Source organism: Anabrus simplex, chromosome 1 (genome assembly GCF_040414725.1).
Source record: "Anabrus simplex isolate iqAnaSimp1 chromosome 1, ASM4041472v1, whole genome shotgun sequence".
Classification (NCBI taxonomy): Eukaryota; Metazoa; Arthropoda; class Insecta; order Orthoptera; family Tettigoniidae; genus Anabrus; species Anabrus simplex.
The window spans coordinates 311,147,223-311,169,072 of NC_090265.1; positions in this window are offsets into that span (position 1 = coordinate 311,147,223).

Consider the following 21,850-nt stretch of genomic DNA (forward strand, 5'->3'; position numbering starts at 1 on the left):
GAAGAGAACACGTCTTTTCTGGAAACAATGGCAGCTGTGTAATGTAACAGGAGCGATACACCCAGTTATTATAGACGTAAGCATATTAAAATATGTGGACAATATTGTTACAATCCAACAGTCTATACTCCCCGTGTAAGGTAATGTGCTTCATGCGTACATATGTATAGTCGTTCAGAAAAAACAATGAGCACTTGATGTTGTTCTTCTTTGCATTTAATATTTTATCAAACTTAAGTTTATTTATTACCAAAATATAACTCACCTCGCATGTAGACACAAACGTTATATCTGTACGTTCAATTGTTTCTGATGTGCACATCATGCCTGAGAGGAGCTTATATTTCTATCCTCTCATTCTTTCTTTGAGCAACTGTACATATCCTTTCTTGTCTGTTACGCCACTCAGCCTTTAATCTGCAAGCCATCAGTCTGAAACACGGACTGTAGCCTCGTCTAGATATAGCCTAAACCTCTTACCTTGAAATCTGTCCCGCTACCTGGCTAATTGGATCACGTGTTGACCTATGATGCAAGGGGTCATAGCTTTGATTACCGGGTAGTTTGGAGAGTTTAACCTTCACTATTTTATTATCTCTGGCTCGGGGAAAGGGTGTTTCACCGTCTTCAGTATTATATTTCGTCTTACCTAGGTTCCCTCCCACACAGGCCCGTAAATCGTCAATGGATGCTTCCACGGAAGAACTGCCCCAAGCCTCTCTGGATGACGCTCATTATTATTAATATTGTCCGACTCCATGGATAAATGGTTAGCGTGGAGGCCTTTGGTCACAGAGGTCCCGGATTCGATTCCCGGCAGGGTCGGGAATTTCAACCGTAATTGGTTAATTCCCCTGGCACGGGGACTGGATGTATGTGTCTTCTCCACCATCCACATCACGACGCACAGGTCGCCTATGTGCGTCAAATCAAAAGACCTGCACCTGGCGAGCTGAAGTCCTCGGACACATCCTGGCACTAAAAAGCCATACGCCATTTCATTATCATTATTCCTTGAAATATTTTAAAGCTGAGTCCAAAAAAATCAATCCCTAGGCCCCCCTCTGCTTGGCATATAACTGCAATAATCTACATTTACACAGTTAATTTCACATGTCCATGGAATATTTATCTTGAATTGGAGACGGTTTCACCATTTCACGACAAACGTTGAGGGAAAAGTAGAGGCGAAGTGCAAATTTTATCAGAAATTATCTTCTTCCTTTCTTAATCTGCTTACCCTCCAGGGTTGGTTTTTCATCGGACTCAGCAAGGAATTCCACCTCGACCACTTCAAGGGCAGTGTCCTGGAGCTTCAGACTTTGGGTCGGGGGATACAACTGGGGAGGATGACCAGTACCTCGCCCAGGCGCCCTCACGTGCTATGCTGAACAGGAGCCTTGGTGGGGGATGGGAAGATTGGAAGGGATAGACAAGGAAGAGGGAAGGAAGCGGCCGTGGCCTTAAGTTAGATACCATCCCGGCATTTACCTGGAGGAGAAGTGAGAAACCAGGAAAACCACTTCCAGGATGGCTGAGGTGGAAATCGAACCCTCCTCTACTCAGTTGACTTCCCGAGGCTGAGTGGACCCCGTTCCAGCCCTCGTACCACTTTTCGAATTTCGTGGCAGAGCCGGGAATCGAACTCGGACCTCCGGGGGTTAGAGCTAATCACACTAACCACTACACCACAGAGGTGGAAGTTAATTATCAATAAGCATTTTTTGTTTAACGGAGACTATCACAGGAAAACTATGTCAAATATTCAATCCCGGCTTTAAGTTCATTTTTCAATACCCCATTGTATCATTTCATCGTTTCTCTTTATATTATAATATTTTTCATTTGAATATTATAAGTGGAGTGTGTTTCTTACCGTTGTGGATATCGTTCTTGCTTTAGAAACAGCATAACATCAAAATTCTGAGATCAAATGTTGTTCAGATATTCATTGGCACCTGTCGTTTGACTACATATACTAGAATTGTGTGCATAAATTAATTATTCCTCTCATTGCGATAAGCTTTAAAGAGAGCATTTCCATTATTTACTGTGTTGTTCACATGTTCATTAATCCGACTCGCTGTGAGTCGTATCGCAGCAGTGCTGAGAGGTCAAATAGAAGCTAGCAGTATTTATCGATAAATAAGAAATGCCAACGGCGACTGCTGCTAAGTAGTTACTGGGAGCTGTAACAAGCTGAGCCAGCCCGGTTAATGAAGACTTCAAAGAGTGCGCACGGCGGTTTATAGACGTAACCAGGTTAGCAAACGATGCGTGACGTCATCGAGCGTCTTGTGGACACACTGCTATGAATGTTTCATGAGCCTGCATCTATTTTTATTTTCGAAGTAATCAGTTTCCTTAGTAACTGTAGAAAATAATGTACAAATACCGATGAAAAAATGAAATGGCGTATGGCTTTTAGTGCCGGGAGTATTCGAGGACAAGTTCGGCTCGCCAGGTGCAGGTCTTTTTGAATTGACGCCCGTAGACGACCTGCACGTCGTGTTGAGAATGAAATGATGACGAAGACGACACATACACCCAGCCCCCGTGCCAGCGAAATTAACCAATTATGGTTAAAATTACCGACCCTGCCGGAAATCGGATCCGAGACCCCTGTGACCAAAGGCCAACACGCTAACCATGTAGCCATGTAGCCGGACACAAATACCGATATATCTTACGTACAAGACCAGTTTTTTGGCTGAAAAACAATAAAATCGTACTAGTTCAACTATTACCGTATCTGCCATGCACATTAACAATCTCCAGTTTGAAGTTGACTATTTTGTCCTTCGCCTACGGTGATAAGCCCCAAGAACCTACTGCTGATGTCTCCACGATACAAAACTTCCGAAACCTTATCACATGCAAACCACTAAGCGGAATTTCGCGTAGGCCTAATGTTACAGAAATATTCTCAGTGAGAGCTACCACGTGACCAATATTTTATTCCAAATATGGAAATGAAACTGTATTCTCTGCGATAATGTTTGCAAAAAGTCGTGTAATACCTCAAAATAAGATGGTGTATGTTTCTTTCTTGCTCAGTCATATAAAAGCTGCGAAATCATTTAAGCCGAAATTTGATATATTCTAATATTTCAATAATGAATCGCTTCACAATGACTGTAATTAATATGTAAATACTTATTGAACTTGAGCATGTTGCATCGGTTAAAACTCAAAATAATGGAGAAATGGTCACCCCTACCGCCAGATGGTGTACTCAGAATTCAGTGTTTAACACCAAAAGAGATGATCCTTCTCTTTGTTAATCTAATGGTTCTCCAGAAAATTACACTTTTACATACAAAATAAAACTTTCCAGAGCACAACTGTGATTCACAATGTCTTAAACACCTAAAACGTATGTCAACAACAACTTTCCACTGATAAACTATTTGAATCTCTTCATGCACTATTTTACGAAAATGATATTTTCATATCAGCGTGTCGTACACTCTTAAATGCATGTATTCATGCTGAAGAGGCTTCAGTTAGGCTTCACGGTGGTCATTAAACGAGGAGTCGATGAGCACTATTCAAAGAAAAAGGCTCTCAGTCACGGACTCAAGCCTGTTCTTCATAAAACCAAGGTGTTTCTATCTATCAGCAGATGTGCACAACAGTAACTGATTATGTGTTGTTTATCTACAGCAGATTAGGTACAATATTCAGTATAATTATAGTCAAATCGCCATTTATTGATAGCTGTGTAAGGCATACCTTCCCTCTGAGACAATCAGGCCAAGATATCTCAGACCTTCATTTTCTGGACATTTTAGTTGTAGGGTTTAACTGTGAAACATAATTTATGTATCTCCTTAGCATTTTAAAATTCAATAGTATGCTAATCTTGACATTTTTGTCATATTTTCACTGCTTTTTAATATACATTTGTAGAAAAGGGGGTCAGTCAAGTGACTCAGGAAAGTTGAGAGCTTGCAATATGCAATAACTGTAGCTGTGAATTATATTTTATGTATCTAATTAGATGTTAAAATATATGATTGTGTTAATGTTGGCATTTTTTCTTTATTTTCACTCATTGTGATTTGTGCAGAAGGGGCCTATCTAGTGGATTTAATAGCCCCTAAATGAAAATTACGTAGTACAACATCTGAGTGCTCTTACACAATCCATAACTGACTTGTAAGCTACCTAGCGCACGTGTTTTCAATGTGATTTGGGTGATATATTGATTCAAAATATTACTTTTATATTTCCCCAAGAAATGATTGTTTCGAAATGCTGCCTTTTCTGCATGGAGTGATTCATTTTCGTTAGATTTTAAGATATGCTCTGACTCTCCTGCTGTCACTCTCTGCCTAGATGGCTTTCTTACTCCAATTACAATAACTAACCCATCAACGAAGGTTACACACTGCTGGTGTTTAATATGCTTGAAAATTTTTCTGTTTGAATTAACATTTCGTAGACTGTTTCGTTGCACCAATGCATGGTTTCCTACTACCCTTTGCCCGAACTTAATCTGTGCATAAATATTGTATCCTACACCTACAAGAATTTGTTCGTCAAATATATATATCTTGGTCTCCCATCATTACTCATATCGTCTACACTTTCCTCAAAACCCCAGTTAAAGAAGTCCTACCTGTCTATAGATTTGGCCACTCACTCTCTCTCTTCCTCAGAACAAACTTCGGAAAAATCCTACCCCCCCCCAAAAAAAAAAACATGATAGAACAATTCGATGTAGTGATTCTCATTTCCTCTGTTTTTAAATATCAGTCCATTTTAAAGGCCATAAACATGGGTTCATAGGTTACTTTGTCCTTGGGGTGTTACCTTTGCCCACGTTGGAGAAAATGTTTTAAAGAATTATCGGCAGCTTGTAATCCAGAATACAGAGTGAACTCCTTCCACATCCAGAAGATGGTAGCACAATAGTCTCCATGATCATTGCCCATGATATATTTGTAGTTCTACATTACCTCAACAGATGGCAGTAGAGTCAAGCACAAGGCAAGTGAAGTGGAGCATATTTTCTTAGTCCAGTAATTTATATCATTGAAGCCGTGGATGTCTGCAGTAAAATTCTGGCGAGTGCACATTACGGCATGTGAAGCAATCAAGCATATGCCTTTAGTAATACAATTTAAGAAGTAGTGTGCTTTCTGTATTCATTACGTGTTTTAAAAATGTGACCTATAATCACGAAGTTCACGGGTTACTTTGGCCCTCGCCAAGAGTGGGCCAAAGTAGCCCACTTTTCACTGAGAACAAAGCATTTTTACCCTAGGATAATCACACCAGTCAGCATGTCTAACACTGAGCTTCCCTACATTATATGCCCGTTATAAGCATGATGTTTTCTCTTTCAAAAACAACGTAAAATTCCAGCTGTATACAAGAGGCGACCAGGAAGTCGAAAATATTGCGACTATAGTCCCGAACAACTTGATGCATGTCTACAGGCAATGAAGTCAGGTAGTATGTGCCAAGGAACGGCTTCGGCGCATTTTGGAATCGCCAGGAGTTCCACCCGGAAGAAGCATCTGCCCCAGTGACATTCAGGAGGCTGATTCTGCCACATGTGAAACTCGGGCACAGCCATCAAAAAGAAGATACCCGCCAAAACGACCTGTTATATCAAGTTCCTCTTCAGATGAATATGATTCGAATTTCAGCATTGCTTCTTCAGGAAACAGCCTACCAGAAATCAGCTTTGATGAAGAGGAAATGGATGAAACCACCACCTCTCCGACTCTAATAGATGCACCGGAAGAATCTTCAAATTGTCAAAAACATCGTATTTTGGCCCAAAGCAAAGTAAAAATACGATGTTTTTGATATTTTGCTTTATGAATCGGACCTTACGATAACAGATTTCTGTATTTAATATTCTGTACAGATGAACTGGGAACTGGGAAACATTCTTAAGCAGTTTGGTTCTAATATTTCTTCATGTAGGTTGAACAATAAATTTTTGAAATAATGGACTAAAGTTAACCTTATTTTGGGTAACTTTGACCCATGCGTCTTTCTGTACATAAAATGCTGCTTTTGAGTGTTTGGGGAAAATTAGGACTGAAGAACAGCATATTTAGGCAAAGCATATCCTGAGAACAGGTGAGAAAACAACATTTATTGAACGGTACAACAATACTCAGACATATTATTCTGCAATAATATTATTTTGCATTATTCTGCAAGCACTTAATTTTTTAGTCCAAGAATTTACACTTGAATGTAGATAAGCTTACGGAATGAGTTCAGTCACTGAACCCATAATCCACCACTGAAATACAGCCTCGTCCGACTCGTTTTTTTTTGGGGCATAAATCATCTCCTTGACATACCATTTGTAAGATTATGTGTCCTTCCAGCACTTCTTCACCCTCTCCATACACTCAACTTCTGCTCCTTCATTGTTCATGGACACAATAGGAAAGGAAACCTACAACCTGTTTTACAGTCATTGACCGGGTCATGGATGGAATGAATAAAGCCCCCGTCTTGCGGCGAGGATAGTTATTGTACCGGCTGCCGAAGCCTGTCTCACTCCTCTGGGGTAATGAGTAATGACTGATACCGAGCTCGATAGCTGCAGTCGCTTAAGTGCGGCCAGTGCCCAGTAATCGGGAGATAGTGGGTTCGAGCCCCACTGTCGGCAGCCCTGAAGATGGTTTTCCCTGGTTTCCCATTTTCACACCAGGCAAATGTTTGGGCTGTACTACCTTAATTAAGGCCACGGCCGCTTCCTTCCCATTCCTAAGCCTTTCCTATCCCTTCGTCGTCATAAGACATATCTGTGTCCGTGCGACGTAAAGCAAATAGCAAAAAAAAAAAAAAAGTAGTAACGACTGACAGACGAAATGAAATGATAATGGAGAGTGTTACTGGAATGAAAGATGGCAGGGAAACAGGGAAAACCGGAGCACCCAAAGAAAAACCTGTCCCGCCTCCGCTTTGTCCAGCACAAATCTCACATGGAGTGACCGGGATTTGAACAACGGAACCCAGCGGTGAAAGTCCAACGCGCTGCCGCCTGAGCCACGGAAGCTGTCTCATTGATACAATAATTCCAGGATATTGTTGTTGTTGCCATGTTTCGATGACATAGTCCCCTGTCTGAACCAAATGCATTAGCTCTCTTGGACGTTCAGTATGTACGTGTGTCGCTGTATGTATGATACGTATATATTACATATAAGCTGAGTCGGGAAGAGTTTTGGAAAATTTGCTCAATAAAATGAGCTTGTCCTTGGCAAGGAGTAAGATATTAAAATTAATAAATTGAAAACCAAACAATGAGGTAAAAATCTTAAAGAAACGGAAGAAGTAGACGGGCAATGGGATTATCAATGGATATGGAAGTAAATACTTCTCGACCACTAATAGTAAGTAACTTGCTCACTAGAAATATTGATATGGATTTTAAAAGGATATTTCTGAAGACAATTCGGAGTCTGTATGGAATGTTACAGTGTGTAGAAGAAAACGGTACAGATACAGATCCTAAAGATTCAAAAGGACCGCCATGGGAGTCAGTATTTGGTACGCGGCAGAGCGAGCCTCCATATTTATTATACAGTGACTAAGAAATCGTCCGCCTCTGTGGTGTAGTGGTTAGCGTGATTAGCTGCCACCCCCGAAGGTCCGGGTTCGATTCCCGGCTCTGCCACGAAATTTGAAAAGTGGTACGAGGGCTGGAACGGGGTCCACTCAGCCTCGGGAGGTCAACTGAGTAGAGGTGGGTTCGATTCCCTCCTCAGCCATCCTGGAAGTGGTTTTCCGTGGTTTCCCACTTCTTCTCCAGGCAAATGCCGGGATGGTACCTAACTTAAGGCCACGGCCGCTTCCTTCCCTCTTCCTTGCCTATCCCATCCAATCTTCCCATCCCTGCACAAGGCCCCTGTTCAGCATAGCAGGTGAGGCCGCCTGGGCGAGGTACTGGTCATTCTCCCCAGTTGTATCCCCCGACCCAAAGTCTGAAGCTCCAGGACACTGCCCTTGAGGCGGTAGAGGTGGGATCCCTCGCTGAGTCCGAGGGATAAACCGAACCTGGAGGATAAACAGATTAAGAAGAAGAAGAAGACTAAGAAATCGTTATTTTAGATCCTTGCTTCTTGATTTCTTAGCTGCACGAACCCTCATGAAAGCGGGAGATCTTCGGTGTATATTTGGATCCCATATAAATAAAAATCATTAATAATCGATGAACTGGAGATATTTCCGCCTACATTAAAAAGGGAAATTATTAGAAGGAACTTACTGAGAAGTTGTTGAAAAATGTCGTCTCACAGGGAGATATATTACTGTGTCCGACTCCTTGGCTGAGTGGTCAGCAATGATGCTTTCGGTTCAGAGGGTTCCGGGTTCGATTCTAGGCCGGATCGGGGATTGTACTCATCTCTGATTAATTCTTCTAGCCTGGAGACTGGGTGTTTGTGTTTGTCCCAACACTTTCATCTTCATATTCACACAACACACTACACTACCAACCACCACAGAAACACGCAATAGTGATTACATCCCTCCATATAGGGTTGGCGTCAGGAAGGGCAACCGGCCGTAAAACAGGGACGTTTCCACATGGGCGACACAGTTCGCACCCGCGACTCCACAGGCGTGGGAGAAGTGGAAGAAAAAGGAGAAGAAGAAAGGAGATATATTACTGTAATGAATATGTCTATGAAAAGAGTTTCGGTTTGATCGGAGAGTAAAACGGAACGCCAGGTGGCGTCAAATTAAAAAATGTCTGCACACGGTAGCTGAGGCCGTACGATATTTTTCTAGTAGTTTAACGTCACACTAACACATGGAAGGTTTCCGGCGTCACAAGAATGGGAGAGCGGAAAGGGATAGTAGCGACCCTGACCTTACCTATGGTGTGTCCGGTATGAAAATGGGAAACAACGGAAAACTATCTTCAGGGCTGCCGACGGTGAGATTCGAACCCACCATCTCCCGAATGGAAGTTCACAATTACGTGAGCCAAACCGCATTGCCAACTCGCATGGTTATTATTATTATTATTATTATTATTATTATTATTATTATTATTATTATTATTATTATTATCTTCTTCTTCTTTTTCCTGTTTGTCGAGAACTCATCAACCATGTGGTACTGAGGTTTGGCAGAAAGTTTGCCATTGATTCCTGTTCTTTATTCGGGTCTTGGCCTCCCTGCAGTTGTTCTCTCTTCCAACCAGTCCATCGTAGACGTTCCTCTCCCACTTTATTCGAGGCAGACCCCATTGTCGCTTGCCTCCATGTTGTGCCTCCCAAACCATTCATGGGTACTGATGCTCTGACATCCTAACAAGATGACCAAATCAGCAGAGTTGTGTTTCCACACGCATCACGTTAATACTCGACCTAATGGGCATGCTGCGGACCCTGCCACATCTAACCTCGCTTCTCACTGTCCTCGGGTTCCTCATCTCTGACGCTTGTGTTCTACTTTGTTAACGGGTAGTGAGTGTCCACGACTCGGATGTGTTTGTGAGAGTAGGAAGGTAGGCCTACGACAGAATGTTAATTTCGTCTTATTGCTAATTTCACTTTTTCCAACAAAGCTCCTATTGATGGCGAGATACAATCGCCCAGTTACTCCAATTCTGTGGATGATTTCATTGTCGATCTTCCCGCTTGGCTGATAACTCGTCCAATGTATTTGAATTGTGCAACTTGCTCTAACTATTCTCCTTTCAGAGAGAGTATATGTATCCTGGGTTGTGTACGATGATCATAGACTTTCTCATCTCTGTGCTCATCGGCATAATACGTCGGCTTATCTCCTCTTGTCACAAGCCCTGACTGAAGATTTCCTTGAGAGATATGCTGAAGCATACTGTAACGGTTCAAATCCCGTTACAATATGATATCTGTATCTTTATTATTATTTCATATGTGATATTATTATTATTATTATTATTATTATTATTATTATTATTATTATTATATCCGTGATATTATTATTACTATTATTGTAATTATTATTATTGTTCAATTCAATTCTTTAATAATTATCGCTTGCGTGATTGTAGTTAATTTGTTACATATTATGTGTGTGTGTGTGTGTGTGTGTGTGTAGATTAACATTCAAGACATGTACAATGAAAGTTGCTGTATGATAACGGAGTTGGATCTATTGTGTATAATAACTTGTGACATTACAACATTGTGCAATACTGCTGGCGTAACTGGCGAGTCATCGCTCTGTCATTGAGTGCATTTTGCGGTGAGCTCATTTTTTGTAGAAACCTATTGCCGCCCCAGGCAATTTCAAAATAGTATATAACATTTGTCCCCGGGTGGGAGTAATATTATAGTTATTTCTGGAGATTGCGTAGGTGTGTCAGCTAAGGTTATAAATACTAGGACCAGCGTCTTATAGCGAGAGTCAAATGGATGGTGAACAGTGAGAGAGTCCAATGGATGATGGATGGCGAACAGTGAGATTGTCAATTTGAAGGTGAGACCTCAGTCGGTCAGTTCAGATGGAGGGAGAGACTTGCCACGATGCCATATGGATGGAGACACTTGCCAAGAAGTGTTGTACTGAGATGATAGTGGTCAGTCATCTGGATGGAGAAGCAGCAGTCACATAGATACTTAGCCGTCAGTGAAACAAAAAGGATACATCACCAAATTATGTTTTATACACCTACAGCAGACACCAATTCAAAGTAATACGTCGTAATGACAGTCAAAGTATTGAAGGTAGAGTCAGAGATAAATCTCTTGTACAATTTTAAATGTCCGGTCAAGAGAAATTCAATTTAATGCCTAGTTTCTTTCAGTTGCATTGTCATGATTTTATATTTTCATCTGATTTATCGCAGCAGGTCTTAATATTTTTCTATACAATTTAAAGAATATATTTTGTTCCATCAAATTAATTAATCGTTTTATTTCACTGGTAGAATTAGATGGCCCCCATCAAATATTGTATGTGTAAGTAATCAGGTAGGAACTAAGTGTGAGCACAAGGTCCTTCGATTGAGTATTTTATTTAATACAAATTATTCTCATATTTTTCACCTTAATGCAGTTTTATATTTTTAAAATAGGTAAGAAAGTCAGGAAAAATCACAAAGTGACGCCGAAACGTGAGGCTCGAATAAATTCAGAACTTGTTTTGAATGACAGCATATCATGGGCTCATTTTGGGAACAGTATGCACATATAAGCCAGCGGAATTATAATCGGTAAGTGTGAGGAGTGTAATTTTGTGATATATATTTGTATTTTGGGGGTATGTCAGGGGATTTGAAGAGGGAAATCAATTTAAGATCGCGTACTATTACCAGTGGACCAAAGATGGACAAGGAAGACAATGACAAGTTTTGTGATGAGGAGGTCATTGCTTCTAAGAACATCCAAGGTGAGGTTGAAAATAGAGAGCTGATGAACACAATGGAAGGTTCTGAAGCGAGTCAGGAAAGTGCAGAAATTGAGAAGCACAATGAAACTGAAAAGGAAGTGGCGGGGAGGGGGGGGGGATGAACCAAGGTTCTTTAATTTGTGGATGGCCAAAATGACCGAGTTGAACGAAAGTAATAGGGAACAGATGAAGGAACTAATTAGTAGTAGTAGCGAAAACGAGAAACAGATCAACGAATTAACTGGTAGTAGTGGCGAAAATAAGAAACAGATGGGAGACGTGATTGGTAGCTGTAGTAAGATGGAGAAAAAGATTGATACTAGTAATGAAAATTGTAGTAAATAGATTTAACTCCATAAGTAGTAAAATAGAAGAATTGATTGATAGTGGTAACAATGCAATTATTAGTAATATAGATACTAAGATATTAGAGGTAACAGATCAAATATCTAAGTTAGAGTATAAGTTAGCAAGTAAGTTAGATAAAGGGTGTGTTGAAATTGAAGGAGAAATGAAGTTGAATCGGTGCAATCTTCACACTCAGACCGAGCAAGTAGAGGAAATATGTACAGAGGATAGTAACAAGATCGTACCGTTAAGTAATAAGTTGTCAGAAACATCTAGTACTCGGGAAGAAATTCACGAGATTGTAGACAAAAGACTGGAAAGGATTTACAATGCAGTTGGGGATGATACGAGGGAACAGTTTTTTAGAAATGAACAAATTGAAAGCAAGCTTGTGGAGGTCACTGAACTACGGAACGAACAGGAAACGCTGTCGCACGAGGCCAGAGAGAGAAAGGAAAAATTACCGGAAGAAGTGAGAATACTGGAAGAGAATGCTGAGAAAGTGTCCGAGGAAGAAGTGTCGAATTGCCTGAGTGTGTAATGGCAAGAATTTGGAGGTCAGACGGAGGGAGAAGTGGCAGGGACGAGTGGTTTGTTCAGTAGGGATCAATATTTACCTGTTTTCTGGAAAACAGTTCATTCGTATGGAATTTGTAAAACTAGTTGAGTAAATATTTGCATAAGTTGAGGAATAATATTATTGAATGGGAATATGTGTTGGAGATTTTGTCGAATATTTTTATCGGTGAATGTAAAATATGGTTTCGAATATACTGAAATAATATGTCTAATTTAGGAGAATTTAAAGAGAAGTTCATAGACAGGTTTTGGGATGAAAATGTACAAGGGCGCGAGAGAGAACGTATGATGTCTAGTGAGAGTAGTATAGTAGAGAGAAGGGGAAAATGCCAGCCAAGTATCAGAGGAGAGGTAGTAATTATGATCAACAGAGGATTAATAGTTATGTCAGTGGTGATAGGGATCAGAAGAGTAACTAGAGACAATCCGAAAATGGGAGGGGTATAGATTTGAGATACCAGAGAGATTATGATAGGCCGAATAGGAAGGTTATCAAGGTGTCGTTATCGAGCCGGAGTATTTCAAATTCACCGGGAATCGGATGAGTAAGTTAAGTGGACAGGCCGAAGGTAGAAGTTGAACAGGTAAGTAGCGTAAGTAGTTGGGTAGTGAAAGTGGATTTAAGAGTATAGTGTGATTGTGACCTAAGTAATTTTAAGTGAGGTATTTAAGTAATGTTGTAGTCGTAGATAATGAAGTAATTAATGATAGTAGTAATAAAGACGTAAGAAGTGATATGTTAAGTGATGTAAGTACTTATAATACTGAGGATGTAAGAAGTGAGGCAGTCGACGATAGAAATTATGATATGGAGAAGGTAGGTTAAGGTACTATTAGATATTATAACAGCCTTTGATAGTAAGTCACAATGAGTCAATAAAATAATAGCGGTACCAATCACGATTAAGATAACTAATTTTCAGCAATGCCTTGTTGTACCAAATCTTGTGTTTTCAGCTATTTTAGGAGCTGACTGGGTTACGAATAATGGGGACAGAACAGACTTTGATTTAGATAGTGTTTGTTTGTCCTGTGAGAAAACTGGCAAAGAAGTGCATGTTAATTATGATGGTCTGAGGTAAGTGTTAGTGACGTGTGTTCGATTAAAGATATAAGATAGGTGAGTAAAGGTGTTCCTAGTGAGAGGAAATGTTTTGATGTGCGTAACGTGTCTATACGGACAGGATCCGAGGGATAGTCCGTATGAGGCAGTGACGTGAGAAATTTGAGTGAATTACAGGAGGAGCAATAGTGTTCGATGTTAGGTGAGCATCGAGATGTATTTAGTGATATGCCAGGAAGAACACGTATAAGAATATAAATTTTAGTGTATGACCATTCGTTATTTGTGGGAGGTAAGTACCTAAGGTTATAAATACTAGAGCCAGCGTCTTATAGCGAGAGTCAAATGGATGGTGAACAGTGAGAAAGTCCAATGGATGGTGAACAGTGAGATTGTCAATTGGAAAGTGAAACCTCAGTCGGTCAGTTCAGTTCAGTTGGAGGGAGAGGCTTACCAAGAAGTCATATGAACGGAGAGACTTGCCATGAAGTCATATAGAAGGAGAGAGTTGTAGCTGGCGCCCATCAAATATTGTATGTGTAAGTAATCATGTAAGAACTAAGTGTGAGTACAAGGTCCGTCGGTTGAGTATTTTATTTAATAAAAATTATTTTCATAGTTTTCCCCTTAATGCAGTTTTATATTTTTAAAATAAGTAAAAAAAGTCAGGAAGAACACAATACATGCTTACATCCATAATCTCAGTCATTTTGGACATTTTCTTTTTCACCACTTTCCCATCCCCCCACCCCTTACTGTAAATGGAAGCTGAACTTGAGTGTCACTGTTCATCTCAGCGGCCCCAGAAACTATGGATTCATCATTAATGGGTGGTTTACTACATATTATTTATTTTTATAATTCACCCGCTTCCCTTCCCTGTCCCTAGAGCTGCTTGCGGTGACTTACCGCCACAGTACCTTTTTCCATAATATCTTCTATATAAGTAAAATCGTAAGGACCGTGTGTCTGTACATTAACTATTATGGCGAAACTTTCTTACATTTATCCGTTTCAGGTGTAATAACGACCATCCGCATAATTTCTAGCTTTGCTGTCTTTTTGTTTGTCTGTTTGTCTGTCCTCTTATAACTTAAAAACTATTGGATATATTTCCACCAAACTTCATATTTATAATCCACCTGTCCTTGGGTAGGTTTTAGGGCAAATATTGTTTTTAAATCCATGAACTGTTTGGGGGTTTATAAGAAACCGAGAACGCGATTTTTCACTCCCTCAAAATATACATAACCAAACTTAATGGAAATCTACCTGCCTTAATGAAAATCAATTTCTAAACCTTTTTTTTCTCATGTGCAACATGAGAAAACAGGGTCTGTGGATCTGTACACATCCTAATATCTCACCTGTTCGGACCTCCATAACCTAAAAATCCGTATCATCACTATATTTCTATGTGATAAAAACATTCTGTATCCTGATAAGCTTTACTTTGTCCATTGTGGCAACCCGTAATTGCGGGAAGTCGTTGATTTGTTCAATAAATATATATATATAAGGGAGATATCATTAACGGACCGTTTTTCGGTACAAGTCCCACCGGACTTAACGCAAGAGCGGGTGTGTGTAAAGCGTATTTCTTACAACTTGAAAACTACTGAAGATATTTAAACTAAACTTTATATTTAACATCCACCTGTCCAAGCGTAGATTTTTGGGTCTATTTTTCTGCTTGTTTGTCTGTTATCTATAACATGAAAACTCACGGATATATTTCCACCAAACTTCTCATTCAGAATCCGCCTGTCCTTGGGTAGGTTTTAGGGCAAATGTTGTTTCTAAATCCCTGAACTGACTGGGGGTTTATACGAAACCAAAACCGTGATTTTGCACTCCCTCAAATTATACACAACCAAACTTAATGGAAATCTACCTGCCTTAATGGAAATTAATTTCTAAACTTGTTTTCTCATGTGAATCATTTTATACCAGGATTAATAATGGAGATATCATTAACAGACCGTTTTCGGTACAAGTCCCACCGGACTTAACGAAAGAGCGGATGCGTGTAAAGCGTAGTTCTTACAAGTTAAAAACTACTGAAGATATTTGAACCAAACTTTATATTTATCATTCACCTGCCCAAAAGTAGGTTTTAGGTCAATAACATTTCAAATTCCCGGAATGGACTGAGGTTTCATACGGAAACGAAATGGTTATTTTACTCTCCCACAATATATCAAGTACAAAACCAACCTGACTGGAAATCGACCAAACTTGATGGAAATCCAATTATAAGTTTCTTCACCCATTTTTTCAACAGGAGGTTTTAATAAGGGAGATATCATGAATGGTCCGTTCTGCAGACAAAGTCCAGCGGACATAGGCCAAGAGGTGTTGTACGTGGAGCATATTCCTTGTCTACCTATATAAATCAAATCGTAACGACCGTGTGTCTGTGCATTGACTATTTTGGCGAAATTTTCGTACAGCTTTTTCTTTTTTTTTTTTTTGCTAGAGGCTTTACGTCGCACCGACACAGATAGGTCTTATGGCGACGATGGGATAGGAAACGTCTAGGAGTTGGAAGGAAGCGGCCGTGGCCTTAATTAAGGAACAGCCCCAGCATTTGCCTGGCATGAAAATGGGAAACCACGGAAAACCATCTTCAGGGCTGCCGATAGTGGGATTCGAACCTACTCTACTATCTCCCGGATGGCTTTTTGTTTAAAGGGTAATAATGACCATCTTCATAATTTGAGGTAGGCTATAGTTTCCTGAAAGTTTCCTCCGTTCAATTTGGAGTGATCTACAACTTTGGTCCAGTGATATTTTGTCGTCTCTCTCTCTCCCTCTCTCCCTTATAAGGTATATTTGGCTGTATATTTCGATTGTTCGTAAATTTTGTGCTTATACACTATGTTACATAGTTTGACACACTTTTAGGAAAGTGAGTCATTGAATTTCTCACGCACATTGATACGACCATTGGCTACATGCGAACCAAATTTCATGGTTCTAGCTCCCACATAAGTATGTGAAAAATAATGTAAAATGTTACAAATGTACACAGATTTCACCCCATTCAAATATCGTAACTCAATCGAACCATTAAATATTGGAGATACGAGAAAATGTTTTAAGACCAAACATGTAGAGCGATAAAAGTGACGTCTGAGGTTGCAAACCGTTTGTTGGTATGATCCACCGTTTAGGAGCAGTAAATCTCGAATTGAAGGTTTGGACTTACAAACGTGCCCGCGTTTATCTGCCATCGATATAAATATAATCGTAACGAACGCGTGTCTGTACGTTGACTATTTTGGCGGAATTTCCGAACAGTTATCCGTTTCAGGTGTAATAATGACCATCTGCATATTTCTTAGCCTTGGTGCCTGTTTGTCTCTTTGTCCGTTTTATTTTATTTCTTATAACTTGAAGACTACTGAATATATTTCTACCAAACTTGATATTTAGAATCCACCTGTCCTTGAGTAATTTTACTGGGAGTTTATCCGAAACCGAAACCATGATTTTGCACTCCCTCGAAATATGCACATCTGAAAGTAATGGAAATCCATTTCTAAAATTCCTTTTCTCATGTGCATTTTTCGACGGGAGGGTTAATAAGTGAGATATCATGAACGGTCGGTTTTGCAGATTAAGTCCAGGGGACATAGCCCAAAATGTGTTGTACGTGTAGCGGATTCCTTATCTATCTACAGTATATAACACTATTCGACACTATTCGACACTATTTTCCATTTTTAAAAATTTATACTGCATTCCACACCCTCCCTACCTCTAACGCTAGGAGTGCCAGGGGTCGCTTACACTCACAGCGTTTTTTTTAGACAGTAAGTCATGTGTACGACTGTGTGTGCCTGTACACTGATTATTTTGATGAATTTTCGTACAGCTAACCGTGTAAGGGGTAATAATGACCATCTGCATATTTTTCGTGTAGTTTCCTGAAAGTCTTAATGTTTATCCCCCTCACCTCAAATCCATATGGCAGTAGGCAAGTGAGCCTGCCGTTATCATCACAGCTCCGCAACCCACACTTTACATTGGAAACAATCTATTTACTGCACGTACAGTATTTACTTAGATATCCGTATACAATGCAGAATACCGTAGCGAAACATGAGAACATTTGCTAGTAAGTCATATATGTGTACGAAATTTAATTGAAAGGTATGCTGAACAATACAGGCATAGGGCCCAACCATAATCTGGGTCATTCTGGACATTCATTTTTATCCTTTCTCAATCTCAATCCGCCCGGGGCCTAACTATGACTTAAACTGCATCCAAAGTGTAACAGTTCATCTCGAATACCCCGTAACTATGAATTCGACACTAATATACGTCGTTTTAGTTATTTTGTGTACTTCACTCTCGCCCCTAAGGGTATTAGGCCCTTTTGGACCTTTTCTTCACACCTTCTTACCCCACATGCCGATGGGTGCTGAACTTGGACTTGAACGACATTCGGGGTGTCACTTTTCATCCCAGCGAACCGAAAACTGTAGATTCGACACTATTTTCCATTTTTTAAAATTTATACTGCATTCCACACCCTCCCTACCTCTAACGCTAGGAGTGGCAGGGGTCGCTTACACCCACAGCGTTTTTTTCCAGACAGTAAGTCATGTGTACCAATGTTTACCCCCCTCACCTCAAATCCATATGGCAGTAGGCAAGTGAGCCTGCCGTTATCATCACAGCTCCGCAACCCACACTTTACATTGGAAACAATCTATTTACTGCACGTACAGTATTTACTTAGATATCCGTATACAATGCAGAATACCGTAGCGAAACTTGAGAACATTTGCTAGTAAGTTATATATGTGTACGAAATTTAATTGAAAGGTATAAAATGTTTGAACAAATTCCGTTGTAGGTGGTGAAAGTAACACATGATATTCACAATCATTATGGTGATAATAGTATGGACATGTAGATCTAGGAACTATAACGAATATCTCTGCAGATTAGCCCTGTCTATGAGTTTTAAAATATTTTTGGTGATATTCACAATCATTCCTAGGGCGGGGTATTGTGGTGCCAATATCTCCATAACGGTTGGTTTTAGGGCCTTAAATATGGTTTTTTATCCCATAGACACTTACTGAGTTTCGTTCTTCTTGTCGTGAGACTTAAATTGATCTTCGGGCAGTCCTTTCACGACAATTTTGATATTTCGCCTATATTAGACTATGTTAATATGCTAAAGTACCTAAATTAAGGGAATGGAGGAGGCTGTTAATTTTTTTGTGTATAGGGTTACTCGCATTTACTTGAAAGATAAATATAAAACAATTGGTTCAGATTGGTGGGATGGCATGAATATATGTAAGAAACGGACAGACATACTGCGACCTAGATCACATTGTCATAAATATAGCTGATAGCCTGCTTGAAATTTGGAACATTTTAGAGTACTCGCTTATATTGTTTGACACTATTACATCATATTAATGAAAACAGCCTATAACTAAATAGTGCGTACTATTTTGGTAGATTTAAAGGCATATAATTCAGTACATATGATAAAACTGAACGTTAGAAGGTTAGGCTTATCCTGTTTTCTGATTCTAGTTTTCTCCGTTCCCGAGTTTCTCAACAGAGGATACAGTTCAAGGATTGCATAACCCGCCGGTGGTCGCTATATGAGCAAAATGCTCACGGTCGTACAAAATCATCTGCTCTTTTAAACAGCATGTAGTTTCGAACTTGAGCCCTGGTGTACCTTCGCACTGCAGTTTTAAGAGAAGGATGGATGCAATGAAACGCACATCTGTGACCTTGAGAAGGGATAGGAAGGGAGGAATTATCAGCGGCCGTCAAGGGTGAGCATTTTGCTTCACGCGCTACCAGTCACGTTGGCGCTAATTTCTGTGTGTTTTATAGTTTCGCTATTGTTGTATGTTGTTTCATAGTTGAAACAGTTCTTTGCAACTTGTTGTGTTAGGCCTGGTTTCTTCAACGAATGTTAAGTGTTAACACTGCTGTTAAGGAGACTTAACACACAATTTAGCAAAATGGTCGTCTCATCAAGAATTGTTAACTCTAACAATTGTTAAATCTTGTGTTAAATTAACCTAGCAGCACCCCTGTGTTAAACCTCTTAACAGTTGCTAAAATTTCAAAATGGAGACATGTAGAAGACGTAAGTTTGAAGCTTTACTGCTGTATGAGGACTATTTATAAACTGAAGAAGGTAAAGGACGACCCATACTAAGAAATAACGACCTTTTAGAGTTACCAGAAGAAGGATTTCTAATTACCGAAGCCATAATGAACAAGGTACCTACTAGACGATATAGGTTAGAGTTTCCAACAGATTGCATCTTACCAATCTCTCCAGTGCAGCAGTTGCTTATAGATTTTACAAGGATGGGGTCAGACCCTGCGCCCAATCGATTTCAACTAGCTTAATGTACCTGCTGGGGGATACTCAACAGTAACTCGTGTAGAAGGGTTTGGGTCAATACCGTACAGTTTCGCTTTCGAAATAAATGAGGACAAATGTCATGAGGCAGGATCCGCTTCGGACCACGTGGAGGGGATAGAACACTAAAATGCGAACATATTTAACTTGAACTTGTTAGGTCCGCAACCTAAGAATTTCCGAAAAAATTACGAATTCCCGATTGTAAAGCACCCCCGTATATACTTGAAAAGTTGCAGACTAGTCAAGTGTAACAGTGGCCGAGTGGTCATCGTGCTTGTCTACGAACCACGACGATGAGAGTTCGAGTCCCGCGTTAGGTTACTTTTAAAAAAAAATATAAATATAATTAATAATTTCATGGAATGTGAAGGTAAAAATGCGAATAAAAGTAATGATCAAATTGCAGTGGAACTTTATTTCCTACCTCAAATTAATATAGTCCGCCTCTGTGGTGTAGTGGTTAGCGTGATTAGCTGCCACCCCCCGGAGGTCCGGGTTCGATTCCTGGTTCTGCCACGAAATTTGAAAAGTGGTATGAGGGCTGGAACGGGGTCCACTCAGCCTCGGGAGGTCAACTGAGTAGAGGAGGGTTCGATTCCCACCTCAACCATCCTCGAAGTGGTTTTCCGTGGGTTCCCACTTCTTCTCCAGGCAAATGCCGGGATGGTACGTAATTTAAGGCCACGGCCGCTTCCTTCCCTGTCCCATCCAATTTTCTTTCCATCCCTCCACAAGGCCCCTGTTCAGCATAGCAGGTGAGGCCGCCTTGGGGGGTACTGATCATTCTCCCCAATTGCATCCTCCGACCCAAAGTCTCAAGCTCCAGGACACTGCCCTTGAGGCGGTAGAGGTGGGTTCCCTCGCTGAGTCCGAGGGAAAAACCGACCCTGGAGGATAAACAGATTAAGAAGAGATCCAGCAGTAACTGTGAGAACGTGTAGACCTATATTAATTTCAGGTAGAAAACAAAGTGTACCGGTACTGCAATTTGCGTAATATTTTTGTTCCAATTTTTAAATAACGTTCCCTGAAACGAGACTCGAACTCACGTCTACGACGCTTGCAGACAAGTACGATGACCACTATGCCACAACTCCTAAATATATACGCCTTGCATTGGAATCGGGGTTTCATCAATTTTTCAGAAGTTATTAGGTTGCGGACCTGACATGAATAAGTAAAATTTGTTTGCCTTTAGTGTTATATCACCTCCACTTCGTCCGAAGCGGAGGTTTGTAATGACATCTGACCTCGAGACACTTTCTATGTAGGCCTAATTGTAGCGGCAAAAGATCTTCATAGGTCGACGTCCCGAGCAAATAGTATTGTTTTTTTTTGTTTTTTTTTTTTTTTTTTTTTGAAAAGAAAAAAGGCCTAATTGTAGGCGACTATGTTCACGAGGGCAAGAAAAGAGTGTGTAGAAGTCTACAAAGAATTTTTGCTGCCATTGCAGCATTAACAAGGCACAACATTATTTTCCCCGCAATAAAAGAATGCCCGAAAATCATTCAAAACATATCAATTATCACATTTTCCCGGTGATATAGGAACCTTAGATTGCACTCCTACAAGAATAGGCTGTATAGAATGTTGTGATATAACAGTCCGTTTTTTCATTTTTTAAGCACACTCGCATAATTTTAAATTAAAACTATAACAACATTTGTCTCGCATTCATCGTAATAACGCTGTTGTTGCCTCTTACTTGACATGTTTACTTCTTAGCGGTCTCCGCTAACCATAACCTATAATAATGTCAACCATGAGTGTGTTTGTGTGAAAAAATACTATTTCAACACTCCACTAGGAGCGCTATATGTAAAGAAACAAAAGACGCTCACTGCCAAACGCGTTCAGAAATCTTACCGAAGTGTGTTAATTTGTCTTTAACAATTGTTTCGTAACAAATGTTGGAAATATGTTCGTGAAACAGGGGACTTTTAAACGAAGTGTTAAATTAATAACAATTGTTAGTTAACATTTGTTAAGCAAAATTTAACATGGAGTTGAAGAAACCGGGCCTTAATGTATTATGTAATTAGTGCGTGACGATGGCTTCAGGTCGTTAC